Genomic DNA, 15,763 nt, shown 5'->3' with positions numbered 1-15,763 from the left:
GTACCAGGCATACTTTAGGTACTCCGAAACTGAGGCACGAACCACAGGACGATAGAAAAATCGGAGTAGGACCTCTGGAAAAAGAACTAAGAAAGAGACTAGTGGAGTGCTTTGCATGGGGCAGAAACATGGACATTACGACGAAGTGGAGAGAAGCGAATAGAAGCATTTGAAATGTGGACATGGAGAAGAATGGAACGTGAGAAGTGGACAGACAGAATAAGAAATGAAAGTGTTTTGGAAAGAGTGGGTGAAGAAAGAATGAGGCTGAAACTGATCAGGAAGAGGAAAAGGAATTGGTTGTGTCACTGGCGAGAAGAAACTGCCTACTGAAGGATGCACTGGAAGGAATGGTGAACTTGAGAAGAGTTCGGCGCAGAAGAAGATATCAGATGATAGACGACATTAAGATAACTTACATGGATCATATGAGGAAACAAAGAGGAAGGCAGAAAACAGGAAAGACTGGAGAAAGTTGGGATTGCAGTGAAAGACCTGCCCTTGGGCAGAACACTAAATGAATGAGTGAATGAATAAACTATGCATATCGATATGCATGTCAATAACTATATGTAAAGTCGATTTTATGCATTCTGATGTTACTTGTGTATAATTGACTAATAGCGTTCTCTCATGAGTACAAGCCAGCCAATATACACGGACATAATTTTATTGTACTTGAGTTTTTTAATGTACTTCACTCCCACCCGCTTTACTTGTAAAGTTCCAACATTTCTCCACACAGAACCAAGCGTATACAGTCAAAATCTCCTTACGGTCATAGTAAACACAAACAATACTGAGTTAGTGAGTATAGTACGTTCCAGAAATATGTTCGCGTTTTCCAGTGACGAAAGAGCTTTCAATATTCAATCATATTCTCGCACAGGTACTGTCGTCAGTTTGCCTATGTCGCATCCCGGTTTCCCCTACCCGCTTCTGCTCGCCCCTCTCTAAAAGCTAGTGACTGGGCTGTGTTAGTTCTTTTCTGAAAACATTAATATCTGTTAGGAATTGGACGTCTACTTGATATTGTACAACTGTTTAAAATAACTTAAATAAAAGGGCCTCGTTAATTAAATAACTGTCACGTGTTAAGATTATTTCTCAATTTAACTTCATCCTCTATATTGTACGCTAATGTGCTGTAGACAGTATAATGTACACTGCATAATGAATACGTCCGAATGGATAGCTCATTCGTGAGTGAAAACACTTACTGTTAAAACAGTACCGTATATTGATTAAGCAAAAACGTAATGAAAATTATCAAACTCAAAAGCGCGATATTTCATACTTTACGTAAATTGATGAACTACTTTTCTTCCCTCCTATACCTAGTAAAGTGATTTGTTTGTATTTTACGCCAGTATCATCACCCTCCAGTCGTGGAAAGGGGTAGCAAACGGTGTTTCCGGTTCTCAGCCGTTAATCCAAAGGTACAGCCAGGTTATTTTGCTAGTAAAAATTAAATGATGTCCCTGTATAATATAGATTAACCAACTTCAAAAACTTTCACGTTCCCGTTTCCGGGCTCCGACAAGCTTCTCGTTATTTGCGAATGATCGCATTTAAATATATGTATTTTAAACATTTTTCCGTTCTCGTTCTCATTGTCATTTCCGTTTTCGGTTTATTGTGGACCAGGCCTTAAACTGTTTTGTTTTCAATTGTGAGAAGAATATTTAAATTTAACTTTTTGTGACAATTTTCCTGGGGTTTGAATCATTGCGGGTATTTCTATTTTAATGGCAAATAAAATTAAAGAAAAAAAGTATTACTAGTAGGCCTAGTAGCTATGATGGTTACGTGATTAACTAAATGATTGTGAAGTCAGTAAAATGCTTAGTGACAATAAACATCATTTCCGGTTTTTTTTTGCGTAATTATGAGCTGCCTGAATTGCCAATGCATTTAATTCGCAGCCTTTCCAGATAAGCTGCGGGAAAGTGTCAAACGTAGGCTTTCGTCTTATTACCTCCTTACACCTGCCTTCCTTGCATTAACTCATCGCCTTCTGAGACTCATTCATAGATTACAATTGCAACTGCTAGGTGTCCTCAGCTGCTTAAAGCTTAAGAGATTTCACCTACGTAAAGTTATAATTCATTGCTTAGAACATTTTTTACCTCATTAGGGAGTAACTAAATTGACCTTATTCATGGAAGTAGTTTGGGCGGCTTTTGAACTACAAGATAGAAAATCATGTACAGGATGATTCAGTTTTGAATGACTGAATAGAAAATCATGTACAGGATGATTCAGTTTTGAATGACAATATTTCGGAATACTTTTGTCGTCATCAACAGAAATGGATTTATTTCAATTATGCAAACTTGGCTAATTTCGTGGTATTTCTTTTTAAATTTACCACGAAATTATACCAGCGACAAAGGTAACTTTTATGGTATAGTATAAATGGCAAAAGATGAACTATAACATAGATTTTGTGCACTGTGCTCTTGCAGTAACGTGAACGGATTTTTTGGAAATTACTTGAAGAGTTGTGAGATCTGTAGCTTCGAATTTGTGAGTGAATACACTATCTGATACATACTGACATTGTATACTTCTTGGTGAAAAATATATATCAAGCAATCTATTATCAATACACTGATTATGTAACAGAGCCTTGTCTTGGGAGGTTATTTTCTTAGTGTTTTTCTCATTCCACGAGACCATTTTTTTCTCTTTAATTTTTTCTATGCTGTAACAACTCTCTCTAGTGGAAGAAATATCAAATGGATGATACGTAAAATATTTGTGTGTATTCTTAGCATCTCTGATATTATATTGTGCATGTCGAGAATGATGCAGATGGCTTCTACCAGATTAAATATATATATATATATATTTAATTATGTTTTATTTAACGACGCTCGCAACGACTGAGGTTATATCAGCGTAGCCGGTGTGCCGGAATTTTGTCCTGCAGGAGTTCTTTTACATGTCAGTAAATCTACTGACATTTACATGTCAGTAAATCTACTGACATGAGTATGTCGCTTTTAAGCTCACTTAAATGCCATCAACCTGGGCCGGGATCGATTAAATACATACTATACTATACTATACTATACTATACTATACTATACTATACTATACTATACTATACTACTGCATTGTATGTATTGCTTTACATTTTACTGTACTGTATAGTGTATTTAGGCCTATGTCCTTTACACCACAATAAACGTGTTTTGTTGCAATAAACAGAGTTTTAATGCAATTTCTATTGTTCTTTTAGGTTATTTCAGTTAATCCGGACTTTCGTTAAACCGGTCAACTTATCCCCCCAACTAGTCCGTATTAAAGAGGTATTATTATTATTATTATTATTATTATTATTATTATATTATCTTATGTAAATTCCACTCATTGAATTGGAATTAGGAATGTTAATTTTGTATGACATTCTTGTTAAGAACTGAAAACTCGAACAAAGATGCGTTCGTAGATTCTTCTCTCTGGTATGTCCAATAACAACCATCTCTCATATTGTTAGTCACTGCTTTAAGGGGTTAAGTACATCTTGCAGCAGTACAATTTTGGAAATATTCAACATTTTTTCCTCCATTACTGTATCTTGTACAGTAATGAAAATTAGTATGTGTAAAACACTGTCCTTCTGCTATATGAAAAAAATATTTTTACGATTTAAATTTTTTTTTATTGAGTTCACTGTGCAGTGATGAAGCATTTCCCACGTAACTCAAAAACTATACAACATTCTGTGATGAAGTTTCATGTGTGTATTAATGTATGTCATATCTACAATATGATGCAAGATCACTTCTCTACCTGTACACCTAAATTTCCTTATATTCTATTTGATTACTAATAATTATTGAATAAAAGTACTTTCCCAAGGGTAGCTTCCATTTGTAAATAAAGTGGTTCATTGAAAATAAACATCGTAAATAGTGATAACGCAAATGTTTATTTTTATTTTATTTGTTTAGTATGCTGTGTCTTTTGGCAACCCTTACTGAAGGGCAGCTACCCTTGTGGGATTTATATAGATTGTCTGATAAAAAATAAATTCATTTTACAAAATGGTCAAATATCAGTATTTTCTTTTAAACAAAATAAAAAAAAATATTTATTAATGAATGTGGTTGAAAGAGCATGATATTATAAACTTGAGTTTCAGCAATAAAATAAGAGAGCGAGAACATGAAAAAGTTAAGAAGTTTATGAGTTATGAGGGAAACGCTTCATTACTGGACATTTTGAATTTTGAAAAAGAAAAAAAATATATATATGTATATATATATATATATATATATATATATATATATATATATATATATATATACCAATTTTCATTATTGTACGAGATACAATAATGGAAGGAAAAAAATATTGAATGTTTCCAAAACTTTTACTGCTGTAAGCTGTACCTAACCCCTTAAATTTGTGTGTGTGTGTGACATTTTACTATGTCCATTGAACCATGTGCATCGTGGACCCATCACGGATAGATGATCAGGCAGTTATTGGCCACAACTTAGAGCAAGGGTTTTCCCATATCTCTTACGTTATTGGTAATAATGACTAGAGAAATGGACTTGTGGATGAAAAACAGAAGTATCCCAATTTCATTACTGTAAGTTTTCCACAGTCATAGGCTCGTGTAAAAATTTGTACACTTTATAGAATGACTATCTGTGGTGAAAATGATTGACATGAAGTGCATTCCGTAATAGGCATAATTCATAATTTGGTATAGGACTTGCTTTCACGTGTTACGAATGGTTTAGGTTTGGAGAGTACACTTTGCAAAGAGTTTGTGTTTCTGGAGAGCACTTTGCATCGAATGTAAGTAATACTATAAGTGGACAAAGTAGCCCTCGCTTAGATAAGAAAAAGCGTGTTCCCGCTGGTTCTGTAATTAGAAGCTAACAATGTGTCTTTATTAGAGAATGACCGTTCGAGATCTTTTTTCTCCTCTCTTATAATGGGTGCAAGCAGAGAGCTGAATTGCCGACATGGTAATTATAGCCATGTCCTTGTGCTTGTGACTGAAAAACACATTAATTAAAGTCATCTTGCGGGATATACGCTGTGGAAAGTGGTTTATTGCATTTGATTCGCAGCAATCTGCATATTTTTGTTTGTATTGTACTACAAGTTATAAAAATAGCAAGGTTGTTACGAATATAGATTATTTAACTGCATTGCTAATTAACGTTGATAGAGTTGTGATGATGTGAAGGTATTTTGGTATAATTAATCCAATAATTTTCCATTGGATTACCTAATACAGTATTTGCCGTACAGTTGGGGAAATACTTGGAAAATCCAACCGGATTCGAACCCATGTAAGCGTGCGGTCTCGGAGCTCGAGTTCCTCTCCTTACTCCTAAACCTCGTTAGCAATGTTATCAAAATATTGCCGATGTTACTTCTCTCATCTCTTCTTCGTCTCCTCTCTCCATCCATTCCCACATTTCCTCTCTCATCTTTCTTTTTCCTCCATTTTCTCATCTCTTTTCTTATTTCCTCTATCCTTCCTCCATTCTCTCTCTTTTCTTCTTCCTCGCTTCTCTTCTTTTTCCTTCCTCTTTCTTCTTCAATCTTTTCTTCTCTTTTCTCGCTTCTCTAATCTCCTCTTTCCTTCCTCCATCCCCTCCTCTCTTTTTCTATCTCTCTTCTCCCTCCATTCTCTCCTCTCAAAGAAAATCTTGTTCCTAATCCATCTGGGAGATGGATGAGGGAGTTTTATGACTATATCTAGAAAAACCTGTGAATAATTAAATTAATAAAATTATTAATATTTATTTCGACGGTTGAAAATCGCTTGCTACGTGTGGCGGTCGCAGCGTTCGCGAGACCATAACGATGAATAATCTCAAACGTCCGTCTCCCTGGCCTTGATCGCGCAACATTCTGTACGACGGGAGAGCCTACCTGCTGAACTCCTTTGTTCTGGTGAGTTATTTTTATAAAAAACTGACATGATATTTAAGTCAACATTCTGAAATTTTCACAGTGGAATCAATATACCCTAAAGAATTAAACACACGTTTTTTCGTTTGTAAAAAGGAATTGCATTTTGTGTTCTATATTTTTTTAATTTATTTTACGGTGGGTAACTATTAAAAAAATTATATATATTTGTTTTCATTTTAAGGGCATTTATAAACAAGGCTCTCCCTTTTCGAATTGCATTGAAATCATTTTTCCATCTTCCTTTACATAGTAAGAAAATTTCAATGACTGAAATCGTATTCTTTGTTAAACCAATATTTTAAATTCTGATTACTGTGAAACTATGAAAGATATAAATATAATATTGCTTGAAATTCATATTTAGAACATACAAAATAACCTACTAAAATATTTTTAACTTTTAAGACATCATGGTTCAAAAACATACTTTTTGCTTGGAATGACCCTCCTCTCTTTTTTTCTCACTTTTTCTTTCTCCTTTCTCCATTCCCGCCTTTCTTTTCTTGTGTCCTCCCTCCATTCTCTCCTTTCTTTTCTTTCTCCTTTTTCCGTTCGCTCCTCCTCTCCTCTTTTGCACTTTGTATATTTCACCTTCTGGTAGTGTGGAAGAGAAGGCCTTATGGTCGTAACTCTACCAGAATAAATAAATAAATAAATAAATAAATAAATAAATAAATAAACTTTGCAGTTTCTTTTTTTGCTTTTGTAGGATGAATTAAAAGTATTCTAGTTTATTTCATGTTACTTAACATTTAAAACAATAAGCGATTCTGACAAGTCTTAATTTGCATGCTTTAACCAAATTTCATTGGGAGTACGTACTTATACCCATATTACTAAAAAGTAAGTTGAGTACGTCCTGGCCCAAGTCTAATGATGCATAATTTATCGTCGACGGCAGATAGTTTGTGCTGATACTCGTGACACGGATGTGCAAGAATTCCGATCACTCGCGTGGGCCACGGGCCGAGCGTGGGCACTGCACAGCGGTCATGGCTCTGACCGCATGGCACCACCCGGTGTCGCTGTGCCCCAAGGCCGGCCTGGCACCTGGCGGGATCTCCTCACTCCCACGCACTCGCTAATTACTCTGCGATTCCACCGACAATGGACGAGCTTGAAGACTAGTGTCGCTCGGATCTTACACCTCGGCATCCTAAAGGTAAGACGTAGGAATTTCTGGAATTGATGCCGTAGTCTGGGATCAAACAAAGCACTCGCTGTAAGAGGAAGATGAGAAGGCCGGAACAAGGAAAAAGGTGATAATGTTGATGTAATGTAGTCGGCGCTATTAGAATGCGCGTGGCAGGTGTTAATTACTGTTGTCATGCAGATATACTGAATTCCATGGTAAGCAACTTAGGATTAATAGTTCAGCTGCTGCTAAATTAAACCTGCCAATTAACCACATATCCCTGCTAATCTTTCCGCAGGTATCTGTACAGTGGAAATGTGATCAGAGGCATTGAAATTATGGTTATGCCAAGAACAAAAATGAGGAAATTTAAATAAAGAAAAAAAACTACTGCGACGATCAAGGCACAGTTTTCGCAAACCAAAATATCTGGTTTGAATTCCACCTAATGAATGGGTGTTGTCTCGTTGTACGATTAGCAATTACCTGTTCTTTGTTTTTTTTTTTAGTTGGTTATTTAACGACGCTGTATCAATTACGAGGTTATTTAGCGTCGATTGGATTGGTGATAGCGAGATATTTGGCGAGATGAGGCTGAGGATTCGCCATAGATTACCTGGCATTTGCATTACGGTTGGGGAAAACCTCGGAAAAAACCCAACCCAGCCCAAGCGGGAATCGAACCCGCGCCCGAGTGGAACTCCGGATCGGCATCTGTTGTTTGTTATCGTATTGTGCTCCAACCCGGAGAAAGTCTAAGGGGAAGGAGACGCAGCGGGGTAATGCTGTGAATGAATGTTGATGTCATACGTGGGTACACACATCTCCATTGGCTAACTCTCACAGCAGAAACGATAACACTGATACACACATACTTATACTACCCTAGTTACAAAATTAAGGTACGGTCACACGTCGCTACTTTTGCTGCGCAACTTTTGCACTGCAGCTGCAAAAGTTGCGTGTCGTGTTCACACGTAAGCCAAAAGTAGCGCTCTGCACGCTACTTTTCGTGCTGCGCAACCCGAGCGCTGCAAAAGTTGCAACTGGAGGTTGCGAGTCTGTTCACACACAAGGCGCTACTTTTGCAGCCGCAGTCTAGCTGCAGGTTTCCAGCCCCGTGTTAACTTGTCAATATACATTTTGTGGTTATGTTCGCATTATTATGCAACTCATGCGATAGCTTATTTAACTATTAGGCCTATTTGCTTTTCTGTCCTAAGTAGTATTCAGAAATTGGTATTATTTTTACTAAAAACTATTAAAACGCCCATATACTTAAATGATAACCAACAGCATATTCACGGAATCAATGTTGGCAACCCTCCTGTTTGAAACTACGTTACGGAAAATTAAAAAAAAAAAAAAAAAAAAAAAAAAAAAAAGAATTGTATCGTCAGCATATATACTCAGATTGTGTTGTACATTTAGTAATTGTTACAAATCATTTATTTTTATCACATCTAACATTAAAATATATCCAAACTTTAAAAGTATCATTGGCACATTTCGGTGGCAACACTGTTCGCAACCGGTGCAAAAGTTTCAACAAAACCGATATCAAAAATGCAATCCTGATAATCCTGTTCACACGTCGCTACTTCTAAGCTGCGCGCAGCATGAAAAAGTAGTGGGCAGCAGGTTCGGCAGCCGCTACTTTTCGGGTTGCACCGTTGTTCACACGTCGCAGTACGAGAGTTGTGCAGTTTTTTGTACTGCAGTATTGCAAAAGTAACGACGTGTGACCGTACCTTTAGATCACGGTTAATCTCCTGGTCTTTTAATCCCTCCATACAGGAAATAACATATGCAGGAGAGCGCATGTTTTTTAAACTGACGTTATAACGGTAATATTATCTATCTACTTCGCTCCAATAGATGACGCAATAGTAAGCACATTCCTTTCACGGTTAATCTCCTGATTGGAGAACATCTGATTCTTTTACCTTGTACCTTCAAAATATCCAAAATGGCTGAGGTTGAAACCCATCGAGATTTTAAATCCACATTTATAAAGTTCGTTCGTGGCGACAGAATGTGATATATTATTATTCCAGGCCTGAAGTTCTTCCACTATAAGTATAACATGATGCCCCCGTCACGCTTTGTTGCATAGTGATGGTTTATGCAACCTAGCATGACTAATCCTAACTTCGTCTGAAAATAGGCGCCTGCATCAAGTTCTGAGAATGTGCATCATATGGAACATGATCTGTTTTAAAATATTCCGTGGAAGAGTTATACAGTGTGGGCGGGAAGTAACTAGATATTATTGAATAACTGTAGAATATTTAATATCGATGGTATCATAATGAAAATAGTGTGTATATATAGATCATTAAATAGGATTTAAACTTTAGCGCGTCGGTGGTACTCACCGTGGCCGTAAGAGGAAGTACGCGCAACAATAGCAAAGATGGCCGATTGCCTGTATGTCCGTAAGCGAGTGCAGATTGCTGCACGTTATGAAGTGTTGAATTCCGTACAGTGATGGTATAGCATACGGTGAAGGGAAATATCACAATCCGTCCAGGAAGAATTTGTCGTAGGAAGCTAATGACCACAAGTTTGGTTAAAGGTAAGCGTTCACTACATCGTATCGCACTCATCGGACGAGTCGCACAGATCGGAAAAAGACAATCTTTGCATTATTTGTTATGTAATCGCGCACGTATAGGCTATCGGTAAATTCGTCCACGTTTCTCGGATGAGCAACTTTTCCGATGCGTGCGATCATGGCCTTCTTTAATAAATCAATTTTAATTACTCAATTGTTGCTATTATGTTGGGCCATGTTCATTGTCGCGCCAAAATGCAGACGGAAGACGTATTTCTCTTGTAGAAAACTGCGAAGAATTATATAATTTGAGGCATTTCTATTACAGTAATCAAGTCGTTTCTTACATATATATTATGTAACCAATATCCCTTTCGTTTCTTTCTCTTCAATTAAGAAGCATGAAACAATTACAAATTCTTATTGGCTAACACTCATGATTAATAGATCTAACCTCAAAACTATTCTGTTTTCAGCAATGTCAATATCGTACGTTATATCTTTTAAACAGCTGATAGAGAATCCGATGAGACGATAAGATAAAGCCGTTACAGTGAACGTACTGCACTTAAAATATCCGTTGCGTGCGATACGATGTAGTGAACGCTTACGTTAAGGATTCAGGAAGAACTGGTTGTCCATGAACGCGAAACGCTACCATGAATTGCTTGAAGATTACGTTTGGCCCACGGTATCTGGATGGAAAAAAATCAACGACATTATCTTCATGCAGAACGGTGCACCACCTCACTTTGGAAATGTCGTGCGCACATGGTTGGATGAGAAGTTTCCTGGACGTTGGCTGGGGCGACGTGGACCTCACGAATGGCCTGCAAGAAGTCCTGACCAAACACCCTGTGACTTATTTTATGGGGCTGGGCAAAAGATAAGGTGTACCGGACGAAACTTTAAAATAACTGGAAGCATGAATTCGGGGCGTTATCACAAATGTTCATACAACTTCCTTCATAAAACTGTGGATTCCATTTTCTGCCGCTTGGGGAAATTGGTCGACGCCACATTTTTAGTTCGGTTCATTTCGTCTGCTTTATTCTGTAGTTATATAAATGCAGATGTTTTACTTCTACAGAAACAACTGAACGACAAAGCATTGTTTTCTTGATCAACACCCACTCGATGCATTCGTTTCTCGTCTCTTAAAGGGCATCAAATTGGCCGTGGTTGCTAAATAGCGCTGATGCCAAATGTATTTCTTTCTTAAACCAGCAATTAGTAAATCGGGACAAGTTGATTGGAGATTCACTTTCGTGCAACGCAATGAACAGCTAAATAAATCAGACATCAGCTGATTGGTGTTCAGGGTCTCATTTCATTTGCATTTCTGCAACCGGGTCTTGGGGTCTAAAAGGAAATGTTATTGATGATGATTATGAAGATGATTGTGGTGGTGCTAATGATGATGAATATGAATTGATATTACGGCGGAACGAAGGACGTCATTAAATTATAAATATGTCTCTCATAAGCCGCATTACTTCGCATCCGTATTGAAGAGAAAGAGATAAATATTTCTCCGTTATTGCGACCCATATTAATGTTGTTTGCCTTTGTTTGAAGAGACAAACGATGGGAGAATATGAAGACAAAAGAATGACGATAATGTAACAAAAAATGAAATAATAGACGAAATGCAATCCTACTACAATCGTGATGTATGAAGAACCTGGAAAGAATATTCCCGACCGCATTGTTACCATGAGAACGGTTAGTAAAATATGTATCAAAGCGTTTCCATGGTATTCGCTGTTGCATGTGTGTTTTGTTTTAATTGAACCTTCTTTTTTTATTGCTCTGACTCTTCCACAGTCTCATGCTACTGAAGAACTTTTATTTTTATTTCTAGCCCATGGCGTCCGCTTCTTGAACTAAAGATGTTTTCTAAGGAAATGGCGCTTTTAGTTTTTGTCCCGCTTCTTATTCACGAGATGATTATACGTTTCTGAGGACAGCCCCTGCCTGGATTAGCTTTGGTTGAAGCCTTTCTTAGAAATTTGTTGTCCTCGTTGCTACTGAACAGTCAACGGACGTAATTTTTATATAATATTGTCAGTACAAGTTAGCAACAAATTGCAGGTCGCTTGTAACATGTTCATTCATTTTGTGATGTCGGTTCTTCCAGTTCACCAAAACTCGTTAGTGTCATATTGCTTTCATTAGAAGACTTTCAATGGATAAATTATCCTGTCAAGGTAGATTGCGGTTGCCAGACAACACGCCATTAAAGATGCTTCTGTGCTATGTTCTTCCTTTATTTTCTGTTGTGCATATACATAATAATTCTCCTTTCCTTCTTCTTTTTTTTTTTTTTTGTTAAATGTTTGAAGTGAAAGTTTAAGTAACACTTCAGGAAATAAGGACAAAAGAAAGACAAAAATGCGCGAACTTCCTCGTGTTATAATCTGTTAAAAAAGTAGTTATGTGTCTTAGTAGCATGGTTCAAGAGTTACGTTGATTAAGACGAGGTTCAAATTGAAAGTTTCGATTCACTTTACTTGGGGCCGATTGTATAAATCATTTAATCTTAGATCAGAGGTTAAATTGATCCTCGTTCTAGCTGAACTTGGAATTTTGTGTTGTATAAAGTCTAATCTGGGATTAATTTTTCTTAAACTAAAGTCAACTTTGACTGAAGAAATTTCTCCAATTAAGTTAGATGATCCAAGTTCAGTTATTTCTTTTCTGTTTGAAGTATACGAGTGGCAGATTGTGCAAAAAGAATAACCATTATTATTAATATATATGGTAGATACATTTATATATATTTTTTTTTTTCAATTCCTTGCCGTAATATACAAACATTATTATATTTTATAAGGCTTTATCGTGTTCAATAATATCAAATAACATAACCTATAATTAGGGTATTATGTTTATAGCAACCATTAATTATTCATGGATATGATAGGTACATTCATAAAGTTTCAATTAACTGTATTACTAAACGAAAATTGTCGTTTTATAAAGCTTTATTATGTTTAGCAGTATCAAACACCATAACATAACAATTTGGAGAACGGTCAATCTTATACTTGTTGTCCGCCATTAATTACAACGCACAAAACAAACCAATGTCTCCAACAGAGTGTGCGGAAAGTCGCCAAAAAGTGGTTGGAAATTCGCTAGTTTTATTATCAACAAAGAAAGATTAAATTTTGTCACTATGAGGTGCTAAAAAGGTCGCTAAATCCCTATTTAAGCAATATAAAAGTTAAAAGAAATTGTCATCGAAAAAGAGTTAAAGTCGCTAAATTGGCTGCATTGAACAAACCTGTATAATATGGCCCGCGCATCACATACTTCACCTGTTTATGCGATGTTGCCAAATCCTTTTCACGTGAACTTGGATTGCATTTGAACCAAGGTAATTTGATCGTAGAAACGTTTTATACAATAGAAAAATGTCTGAACTCGGTTCACTTTCCGATCTTCGATCAAAATTGATCTTTAGTCAGGGAGTTTTATACAATTGGGCCTTAATCTGCTTCTTCGTGACGTGTTACGTCCTATCTGTGACAACAGTTTTCCAGTCGGTTTGCATTGTAGAGAGCTCGACTGACGGGCCGGCAAAGGACATGTCCTCTTTTTCATACATTTATTTTCCGTCCGGCAGATATATAAATATTGTAAAAAAAAACGCGCTTTTTAGGTGCATTTTCCCAACGTTATGTTAAATAATGCATAATAAATACCGCAGTTTTTATCAGAGACATCAATCATGCACCAGGCGCACTCAGCCCTCAGGGATTATTAAAGTACAGGGACATCATTTTATTTTTACTTCAATTTTTATTGTACCTGAGTTTTTTAATGTGCTTCACTCCCACCCCTTCTACTAATGAAGTTATAACGTCCTCCACACAGATCCAAGACCGCATATACAGTCATAGTAGCCTTACGGTCATAGTAAACAGTAAGTTCCAAAAATATGTTCGCGTTTTCCAGTGACGAAAAAGCTTTCAATATTGAATCATTTTCGTACAGGTACTGTCGTCCATTTCCCTACGTCGTATCCTGGTTTCTCCCACCGGCTTTTATTCGCCAGCTTGTGGCTGGGCTGTCTTAGCTCTTTTCTGAGAACATTAATTTCTGTTAGGAATTGGACGTCTACGTAATATTATACAACTGTTTAAAATAACTTAAATAAAAGGGCCTTGTTAAGTAATTAATTGTCACGTGATTTCCTCCCTTTCTACGACCCTACGACATAACCACTTGGACGGACAGTAGATAGCATGTCTAGTAATTTTATCTTTTCGGATCGGGCAGAAGTGAAGATTGAATTCACAGTACGTAAGATACTCTTTTATATAATAGGTATAGAATTATTTCAACATAAGTTACTAGTACGAAGGACGAAACTGGTAATTGGAATTAGATGCAATAGTCTATAGTGCGATAATATGCACAAAAGACCTAAAGCCTGTATCTCAATGAACGGCCACCATTTTCAAAAATGTGTTTAAATATCCATATTATGATTATTTTTCAATTTAACTTCATTCTCTATATTGTACGCTAATGTGCTGTAGACAGTATAATATACATTGCATAACGAATACGTTCGCATGGATAACTCAGTTCGTGAGTAAAAACACTAATTGTTAATACAGTACTGTATTTTGATTAAACAAAAACCTAATGAAAATTATCAAATTCAAAATTACGATATCTCCTAGTTTACGTAAATGGATGAACTACTTTTCTTCCCTCCTATACTTAGTAAAGTGATTTGTTTGTATTTTACTCCAGAATCATCGAACTTCAACCGTGGAAGGGGGTAGCAAACGGTGTTTCCGGCTCTGAACCATTAATCCAAAGGTATAGCCAGGTTAATATTAAAAATGTTAGTAAAAATAAAATTATGTCCCTGTATATTAATACCCAACTTATACTGTACACCGCCCAGGCGGCGTCGAATAGAAAGTCTGTAAGCAGTGCAAGGTGTGAATGCATTCTTTCGTATGCTTAGATCCTTCTACGATTCGCTCACTCTTTTTCCTTCGTGGAGGAAAATTTCCTGTCATCTGGTATGGCTGTCTCTCGACGTATGTTTTAAAACTTGTTGACTAGCTATGAACGGCATACAAGTGAATGCTACTGAATGTGTGAGTTCATTTCCCCTGTTTGACCTACCACTCTTCACTAGAGATATAACGTTTCATAGCGTCACAGTTGGAGGCTGCCGTCAATTTAAAACGACAGAGTATCCCTGCAAACTTGTTAATATGAGACAGTAGCAATGTTTCACCCAATTGTGGGTGAAAATAAATATATAATAGATCCGCACTGCCGGACTATTTTTTAGATTCTTCAGAATAAAAAGCGAGCAATTCCGGTAAAAGTTTAGACTTTGGTGTTACGAACGATATTTAACCCTTTACAACCCTTTAGCAACCATTTACTGGAATATCAGAATTTGTGCCTAATAGTGGGGATATGTAATAATCGAAAATTGCACATGAATATGAAAATGTAAGTTTAGGAAATTGTCATTAGACCGAGGATTACGTGTTTTGTAAGTTTACTTTTTGGTTGTAATATGTTACATTTCTTACAAATGTGTAGTTATTTGAAATTGAAGCTACCGGGTCATTCCATTGTAACAAACGTTACATTCTTACATGGATTTGAACATTTGACATTTTTCTGCAGTCAACTGTAGACAAGAGCAATGCTTTGGAACATACCTTGTAATAGAGGATAGTGTGAAGATTATATAGTACCAAAAATATAATATTGTGATGGTGCATGTTCTTGGGTTTACAATTTGAAAAAATGTAACAAACGTTACATCAAAGGACATGGATTCTCAAGTTGTGAAAGACTGTTGTGATTCTCTGTTCTTACAATATTTTATGTCAGATAAAAAAAATACAGCTTGAATCTAGGAAGATTACATAACTAAATGACATAAACGTTTTTAATTCTACAGATGTATGTTACTTGAAAATAATTAAAAACTTAGAGTAACAAACGTTACAACAGTGTAACAAACGTTACAGAGTCAGAATTGAACAGTTTGTAAAGAACATCCTAGTGATCATTTAAAAAAAAAGGTAATTTTTGAGAGTACAATAAGATTTTTACTCAACTAG

Source organism: Periplaneta americana, chromosome 1 (assembly GCF_040183065.1).
Source record: "Periplaneta americana isolate PAMFEO1 chromosome 1, P.americana_PAMFEO1_priV1, whole genome shotgun sequence".
Taxonomy (NCBI): Eukaryota; Metazoa; Arthropoda; class Insecta; order Blattodea; family Blattidae; genus Periplaneta; species Periplaneta americana.
The sequence above is the reverse complement of the archived record's forward strand: the minus strand, read 5'-3'. Positions refer to the sequence as shown.